Source organism: Oncorhynchus gorbuscha, linkage group LG03 (assembly GCF_021184085.1).
Source record: "Oncorhynchus gorbuscha isolate QuinsamMale2020 ecotype Even-year linkage group LG03, OgorEven_v1.0, whole genome shotgun sequence".
Classification (NCBI taxonomy): Eukaryota; Metazoa; Chordata; class Actinopteri; order Salmoniformes; family Salmonidae; genus Oncorhynchus; species Oncorhynchus gorbuscha.
Window position 1 is genome coordinate 37052007 of NC_060175.1, and position 8182 is coordinate 37060188.

The window sequence follows — 8182 nt, forward strand, 5'->3', positions numbered from 1 at the left end:
GGGACTCCCGATCACAGCCGGTTGTGATACAGCCCGGGATCTGTTGTGATGCCTCTAGCACTGAGATGCTGTGCCTTAGACCGCTGTGCCACTCGGGAGCCTGTGTGTGGTCAACATGTCTGTTGTTGATCCCTGGTTAGTCAGCTATCTCCTCAGTAGACTATTCTATTAGGATCATGTTTATATCAAAAATAATGTTCCACCCTACTGCCACATTCTTAGTTTGAAATAGTTGAATTGTATCAGGTCTTTAGGGATGTGAGATGAGTTGCTGAGTTTCCCTACAGAATTATAATGAGTAGAATTGATATTCCAACTCAAAGCCATGTGCCACGGTGTTATTGGTTATCTTCATAGAAATTAGAGAAATTATACCCAAACAGTCATTTATGTTCTGTGGACATAACAGCAGAACAACCCTGTCGGTCCAAATGTCAATGTCAAGACAATCAGCAAGTAATATTGACATACTTGTGTGTTGGCCATATTGTGTGTGTCTTGACAAATCATATAGATTTGAGTTAGTCCATTCTGGCCAATGTGTTTCTATGTTCCCCCGGCCAGCCCTGAGCCTGTGGGTGGTAATAATGCTGGGTCCTGTGCCACAGCGCCTGTGTGGGTTTAGCATGTGGATGAAGTCATGCCTACATAGAGCAGAGCATATGCACGGACAAACACACACACAGGGCTATGCCTGTATAGTGCCTTCAGAAAGGATTCAAACACACACACAGGGCTATGCCTGTATAGTGCCTTCAGAAAGGATTCAAACACACACACAGGGCTATGCCTGTATAGTGCCTTCAGAAAGGATTCAAACACACACACAGGGCTATGCCTGTATAGTGCCTTCAGAAAGGATTCAAACACACACACAGGGCTATGCCTGTATAGTGCCTTCAGAAAGGATTCAAACACACACACAGGGCTATGCCTGTATAGTGCCTTCAGAAAGGATTCAAACACACACACAGGGCTATGCCTGTATAGTGCCTTCAGAAAGGATTCAAACACACACACAGGGCTATGCCTGTATAGTGCCTTCAGAAAGGATTCAAACACACACACAGGGCTATGCCTGTATAGTGCCTTCAGAAAGGATTCAAACACACACACAGGGCTATGCCTGTATAGTGCCTTCAGAAAGGATTCATATTTTCCATGTTTGTTGTGTTAAAGCCCAAACTCAAAATGGATTGAATAGTTTGTTTCTCTTCACCCATCCACACAATACCTCATAATGACAAAGTGAAAACATGTTTTTAGAAAGGTTTGCAAATGTATTTGAAAATGAAATGCAAAAATATCTCATTTAACATTAGCGTTCACGCACCTGAGTCACTACTGTGTAGAAGAACCTTTGGCAGTGATTATGTAACGATGTCCGCTGAGAGTCTGGAAGCAAGTTCAAGAAGTGAGTGTTTTAATAAATAAACACAACATAATACAAAATAAGAATCACAAACTACGCACAGACTTAACACAGGAACAGAAACAATAACGCCTGGGGAAGGTACCAAAGGGAGGGACATATATAGGGAAGGTAATCAGGGAAGTGATGGGGTCCAGGTGAGTGTCCTATTGCACAGATGTGCGTAACGATGGTAACAAGCAGGCTGGTGACCTAGAGGCCGGAGAGGGAGCACACGTGACAGATTACAGCTGTGAGTCTTTCTGGTTAAGTCTCGAAAAGCTTTCCACACCTGGACTGTGAAACATTTGCCCATTACTATTTTAAACATTATTCAAGTTCTGTCAAATTGGTTGCTGATCATTGCTAGACAGGCATTGTCAAGTATTGCCATAGATTTTCAATTAGATTTAAGTCAAAACTTCAACTTGGCCACTCAGGAACATTCACTACCTTCTTGGTAAGCAACTCCAGTGTAGATTTGGCCTTGTGTTTAAGGTTATTGTGCTGCTGAAAGGTGAATTCATCTACCAGTGTCTGATGGAAAGCAAACTGAACCAGGTTTTCCTCTAGAATTTTGCCTGTACAGTTCTTTTTTATCCTGAAAAGCTCCCCAATCCTTAATGATTACAAGCATACCCATAACATGATACAGCCACCACTATGCTTTAAAATACGGAGAGTGGTGCTCAGTAATGTGTTATATTGGATTTGCCCAAACATAAAGCTTTGTATTCTGGAAATAAAGTGAATTGCTTTGCCAACAAATATCTGTTTAATCCATTTTAAATTCAGGCTGTAACACAACAAAATGTGAAAAAAGTGAAGGGATGTGAATAGTTTCTGAAGGCACTGTAACAGGGAAAACATCCCAGTTATTCAGCATCACAGAAGAGGAGGTGTTTGTCAGTCCAATTGCTGCCCTGCGTAACAAGCCCATGTGGGGATTAGTGTGTGTGTGTGTGTATACACTAGGTGTACAAAACATTAAGAACACCTTCCTTTTATTGAGTTGGGCCTTCCCCTGACACCACCTGGCATAGAGGTCCTGCATGGCAGAAAGCTTGGCCCCAGTGATGTACTGGGCCGTACGCACTACCCTCTGTAGTGCCTTGCGGTCGGAGGATGAGCAGTTGCCATACCGGGCGGTGATGCAATCAGTCAGGATGCTCTCGATGGTACAGCTCTTGAAGGTTTTGAGGATCTGAGGACCCCTACCAAATCTTTTCAGTCTCCTGAGAGGGAATAGTCATTGTTCTGCCCTCTTCACAACTGTCTTGGTGTGTTTGGACCATGTTAGTTTGTTGGTGATGTGGACATCAAGGAACTTGAAACTTGCTCCACTTCCGCCCTGCCGCTGAGAATGGGGGCATGTTCAGTCCTCCTTTTTTTGTAGTCCACAATCATATTATTTGTCATGATCACGTTAAGGGAGAGGTTGTTATCCTGGCACCATACTGCCAGGTCTCTGACCTCCTTCCGAAATGCTGTCTCATCGTTGTCAGTGATCAGGCCTACCACTGTTGTGTCGTCAGCAAACTTAATGTTGGAGTTGTGCTTGGTTATGCAGCCATTGGTGAACAGGGAGTAAAGGAGGGGACTGAGCACGCACCCTTGAGGGGCCCCTGTGTTGAGGATCAGCGTGGCAGATGTGTTACCCTTACCACCTAGGGTGCGGCCCTTCAGGAAGTCCAGGATCCAGTTGCAGAGGGAGGTGTTTAGTCCCAGGGTCCTTAGCTAAGTGATGAGCTTTGAGGGCACTGTGGTGTTGAACGCTGAGCTGTAGTCAATAAATGGCATTCTGTTCTCGGAGTACACGTCCTTGTAATCCTTCTGGCCCTGCGGCCTTGTGAATGTTGATCTGTTTAAAGGTCTTACTCACATTGGCTACAGAGAGCGTGATCACACAGTCGTCTGGAAAAGCTGATGCTGTCATGCATTCTTCAGTGTTGCTTGCCTCGAAGCGAGCATAGAAGTAACTTAGCTTGTCTGGTAGGCTAGTGTCACTGGGCAGCTCGCGGCTGCAAGACCTGCAGTCAATAGTTCTGTATGGACTTTTTGCCTGTTTTATGGTTCTGACTGAAAGGGTGTACTCCTGAAAGCCATTGGAAGAATCCCAGAACATATTCCAGTCTGTGCTAGCAAAACATTCCTGTAGCTTAGCATCTGCATCCTCTGACCACTTCCTCATTGAGCGAGTCACTGGTACTTCCTGCTTTAATTTTTCCTTGAAAGCAGGAATCAGGAGGATAGAGTTTAGGTCAGATTTGCCAAATGGAGGGTGTGGGAGAGCTTTGTTTGCATCTCTGTGTGGAGTAAAGGTGGTCAAGAGTTTTTTTCCCCTCTGATTGCAAACTGCTGGTAGAAATAAGGTAAAATAGATTTAAATTTCCTTGCATTAAAGTCACCGGCTGCTAGGAGCGCCGCCTCTGAATAAGCGTTTTCCTGTTTGCTTATGGCCAGTCTTAGTGCCGTCTTAGTGCCAGCATTGGTTTGTGGTGGTCAATAGACAGCTACGAAAAATATAGATGAAAACTCTTTTGGTAAATAGTGTGGTCTACAGCTTATCATGATATACTCTACCTCAGGGGAGCAAAACCTTGAGACGTCCTTAATATTAGATTTTGTGCACCAGCTGTTATTTACAAATAGCACCTACAAACATGGTACCTACTACCAAAAGGCACTTAAATATTTTTGATTTGGGTGGCTTAGATAAGGGTTGTCAAGCAGCTGTGCTGGGTATGAACTGCCCTTCTTCCCCTACTGCCTGGGTGGTGGTGGCATGAACAGGCCTCCTGTGTGTGTGTGTGTGTGTGTGTGTGTGTGTGTGTGTGTGTGTGTGTGTGTGTGTGTGTGTGTGTGTGTGTGTGTGTGTGTGTGTGTGTGTGTGTGTGTGTGTGTGTGTGTGTGTGTGTGTGTGTGTGTGTGTGTGTGTGCGTGTGAGAGAGAGAGATTGACTGTGTGTGTCTTGGTCTTTGTCTCTGTAACTCTCTCTGTGCTTTCTTTTTGTTTCTCTGTGTTCTGGGTTGTGCATTCTGAGCCAGAGAGAGACACAGGCTACTTTGTCTCTCTGTGTGTTTGTGGTTTAACCATTGTTTCAAAGACCTGGAAAGAGAGAGAGAGAGAGAGAGAGAGAAAAGAGTACAGTAGACATAGAAGGCAAATCAGAGATTGGTACAGAAGTCTCGCACAGTGCATGCCTATGTTCGAGTCAGCTTTCTGAAGTATCTCTATATGTATTTGTGTGCGTGTGAGTGTGTCTGTGTGTGACTGGATCCACTCCTGTGGCTGTCAACCTGTGTGTTGTTGTGCGTACAGTGACTTTATATATGCGTTTGTGTGTGTGTGTGTGCATTGTTGTGTACCTGTATGTGTGTGTGCATTGTTGTGTATCTCTGTGTGTGTGTGTGTGTGTGTGTGTGTGTGTGTGTGTGTGTGTGTGTGTGTGTGTGTGTGTGTGTGTGTGTGTGTGTGTGTGTGTGTGTGTGTGTGTGTGTGTGTGTGTGTGTGTGTGTGTGTGTGTGCTTGCTCCAGGACACAGATGAAAGCCACAAAGGTTGAACTTTCCCTTTCCTGGTTACTATGGAGACAGGGAGGGCATGGAGACGGCAGTGGCAGTACTGGGCCTCACACAGCGGGATGTGGCGCTGAGATTAACTACGACTTTCTCTGTGTGTGTGTGTGTGTGTGTGTGTGTGTGTGTTTGTTTGTGTTTGTTAAAATTGGGCTGGACACAGCAGGAAGAGGCGCTGAGATTAACTTCCACTCTCCTACTCTCTGAGTCTGAAAACTAGAGGCTAAAGCAGCAGGCTAACATGGAGTGACATGACCTCCTGGGACGTCTCCTCTGGGGAAGACAAGGGGATTGAAAGGAAACGTTCTATTGTTGAAGTGGCAGGCTGGTAGCCCCTGTTTTCTGTGTCGCAACATGTAAACTCAGCCAAGAGTCACCACTGGTGTCCTGCCTCACCATCTGAGAAAACACTGTCCCTCTACCCTGCTGCCTAATCCTGAACAACAGGTACACTCCCTTAAGCTTCACACAGCATCTGGAGACTGTTCACACTCACACATGAGCAGTTTCACAACAGTTGAAGACATCTCAGTCAGTGCAGATCTGCTGTAAGTCATCTCTAAAGCTCCCTGGCTGCATGGTCTCATGTCTAAAACCAACCTTGTGTTAACGGAACAGAGGAGCTCATTGTTGGCTGCTTATTCTGACAGATGCCAGCTCGATGACTTCAACCTTTGCCATGAACTGTCTCCTTATTCCCAATAAGACTGGGATCACGGCAGTGTCGGCCCGGGGATGGGACCAGTGGTATGGGTCTGGCTGCCTGTGTCCAGGGGCTGGCCTGGGCTGTCCTGGCCTACAGCTCTATGGAGCTGGATTAGAAGGGGCTACGAGTTGAGGATGGAGAAACTGGCTCATAAGGGGCTTTAGGATCTAGGTCGTAATGGGCTGGGTCATAAGGGGCTGGGGCTGGAATCACAGTGGTATGGCTGGGTGCTGGCTATAGAGGTCAGTTGGGGGACATAAGCAGCGAGGGCTGGGAATAGGGATGGGGATGGTACCAGGGCGGGATGGCTGTATGGAGCGGCCAGGGGGCTGAGGTTAGGGTTAGTATGATTTAATTATTGTTTTATAATATGGGTTCCCTGTGTGTGTACTCTGTGTACTCTATGAGACCGTGTCTAGTGCACTTGAGAAACAGGGCTGCACAGCGTTTGGGGGCCTGACAAAAAGTTGGTAGAATTCCTCTGTGGGTATAAACTGTGTGTACAAAACATTAGGAAGAGTTGCACACCTAGAACAGCCTCAATTATTTGGGGCATGGACTACAAGGTGTCAAAATAGTTCCACAGAGATGCTGGCCCATGATGACTCCAATGCTTCCCACATTTATGTCAAGTTGGCTGGATGTCCTTTGGGTGGTGGTCATTCATAATATACACAGAAAACTCTTGAGCGTGAAAAACCCAGCAGCATTGCAGTTCTGGTAATTTTTTTGTTTTGCCCAGTCACCCTCTGAATGGCACACATACACAATCCATGTCTCAATTGAGGGAGAGAGAGGGGAGCTTTTGTAATATACTGCTGGTATTTCCTGGAATCAGCCTCCATCACCAAGCCCAGGGTAGTGTAGAACAGTGTAGAACAGGGCGAAATACCCATAAGCCCCTGGAGAGCAACCCGGGATTCTGAGATTCTCTTTGTTCAACAGGTCCAATGAAGATATCACCACTGGTTGTTATGACAACAGCATGGCAATGCCTGGCCCACTGCCACTGAGCTACAGAAACAGATGGCAGGAAAATGGCAGAGGAGAGGGATATAAATATATTTTGCTAGAGAGGGAGTGGGGTACGTGTGATATATCGAAGAGAACATGTTAACCCTAAGCATAGAAAGGTAGAGGGACTTTCACTTCCTCTAAATGTAAACTATGGAAGTATTCATAGATTAGTTTTTACCAAGCAATTGCTACTCGTAACATCAACACCAACATTCTGATTCAGACAGCAGCTACACGACAAACAATAAAAAGGTAGTGTGGAGTGTGTGTGCCTGAACACGTATGTCTCAGAGTTGGGTCTCTCTCAATCTCTCTCTCTCTCTCTCTCTCTCTCTCTCTCTCTCTCTCTCTCTCTCTCTCTCTCTCTCTCTCTCTCTCTCTCTCTCTCTCTCTGTCTCTCTGTCTCTCTGTAGCACTCTCTCTCTCGCTGTCTCTCTGTAGCGCTCTCTCTCTCTCTCTCTCTGTCTCTCTCTGTCTCTCTGTAGCGCTCTCTCTCTCAATTCAATTCAATTCAAGGGCTTTATTGGCATGGGAAACATGTGTTAACGTAGCGCACTCTCTCTCTCTCTTTGTCTGTCTGTCTGTCTCTCTCTCTCTCTCTCTCTCTCTCTCTCTCTCTCTCTCTCTCTCTCTCTCTCTCTGTCTCTCTGTCTCTCTCTCTCTCTCTCTCTCTCTGTCTCTCTGTCTCTCTGTAGTGCTCTCTCTCTCTCTCTCTCTCTCTCTCTCTCTCTCTCTCTCTCTCTCTCTCTCTCTGTCTCTCTGTCTCTCTGTAGTGCTCTCTCTCTCTCTCTCTGTCTCTCTGTCTCTCTGTAGTGCTCTCTCTCTCTCTCTCTCTCTCTCTCTCTCTCTCTCTCTCTGTATCGCTCTCTCTCTGTCCCCCCCCCTCTCTCTGTCTCTCTGTAGCGCTCTCTCTCTCTCTCTGTCTCTCTGTAGCGCTCTCTCTCTCTCTGGCTCTCTCTCTGTCTCTCTGTCTCTCTGTAGCGCTCTCTTTCTGTCTCTCTCTCTCTGTATCTCTGTAGCGCTCTCTCTCTCTCTCTGTCTCTCTGTAGTGCTCTCTCTCTCTCTGTCTCTCTGTCTCTCTGTAGCGCTCTCTCTCTGTCTCTCTGTAGTGCTCTCTCTCTGTCTCTCTGTCTCTCTGTAGCGCTCTCTCTCTGTCTCTCTGTAGTGCTCTCTCTCTCTCTCTCTCTCTCTCTCTCTCTCTCTCTCTCTCTCTCTCTCTCTCTCTCTGTCTCTCTGTAGTGCTCTCTCTCTCTGTCTCTCTGTAGTGCTCTCTCTCTCTCTCTCTCTCTCTCTCTCTCTCTCTCTCTCTCTCTCTCTCTCTCTCTCTCTCTCTCTCTCTCTCTCTCTCTCTCTGTCTCTCTGTAGCGCTCTCTCTCTGTCTCTATCTCTCTGTCTCTCTGTAGCTCTCTCTCTCTCTGTCTCTCTGTAGCGCGCTCACTCACTCACTCACTCACTCACTCACTCACTCACT